The following is a 1,031-nucleotide window of genomic DNA, read 5'->3' on the forward strand; positions in this document are numbered from 1 at the left end:
CAGGCATGATTTTCCCATTTACTGTAATAATTAATATTTATGAATGCAAGGTACAATGTAGCGACACATCTTGTATGGTTAATTTTTAATCAATAAGACACGATTTTTGTCCAGTTTTACAAGCACTACTTTACAATAATTACCTTGCGAAATAGTGATTTACGCCATGGATTGTCGGCAGTGTATGAAACCTTTATAGATTTTGGCAAACCCATGGTTCCAGGCAGGTTATTACGAGCAACTTTACATGGACAAACAAAAGGAAAAATGCGTAATTAAAAGGACTTCGAAACATTAATGTTTATTAATGTTAAAGTGCTTGTGCGTTGCTCAGTATATACCAGGAAACAAAAAGAGCCATAAAACAATTGTAGTAGATAGGGTTGAACAATTTTTGTTTACAACCCATTCGAAAAAATTGAACAACTCCAATTTACAGAGCCGCACAGCTCCAAATACAGTGTATGCCGAGTAGTAAGAAAAAATAAGGCACAAGCAGATTTATAGTTAAAACAAGAAGAATTTTATAGAAAAGTGTTAAGATTGCTCGACATTAAAAGCTTCTCGGCTCAGCCATGCTGGTTTTACCAAAGTAAAAGATTTCTCAAGATTAAAAGTTGCTTGGCTCATCCATTCTATTTTTACAAAAGTAAAAGATTGCTCGAGATTAAAGGTTGCTTGGCTCAGCCATTTTTTGTCTTTGAAAAAATAAAAGAAAAGCTAAAAATATAAAGTGTTTCAAGGGTCTTGAGGCTAAGGGGTTGGTTGGTCTTGAAGCTGGTCAGTCAGTTTGTCTTGAGGCTAGGTAGCAAGCAAATCTTGAGGCTGGTCGGCAGGAACAGAAGTGTTAGTTGAAGCATACAGGTCAGAGGGCAGAGTAGAATCCTCGGGAGCAGGAGTGTTGTCTTGTTCGACAACACAAAAAGTAGGAACCTGGACAACTAGAACCTGTTCAATGGACACAATCTCGGCCTCGGCTTGTTCTTTCTTAGTATAGTATTGCATATGCTTATCAAAATCCTCCCCCAGAT

This window comes from Humulus lupulus, chromosome 5, assembly GCF_963169125.1.
Source record: "Humulus lupulus chromosome 5, drHumLupu1.1, whole genome shotgun sequence".
In the NCBI taxonomy this organism is placed as follows: Eukaryota; Viridiplantae; Streptophyta; class Magnoliopsida; order Rosales; family Cannabaceae; genus Humulus; species Humulus lupulus.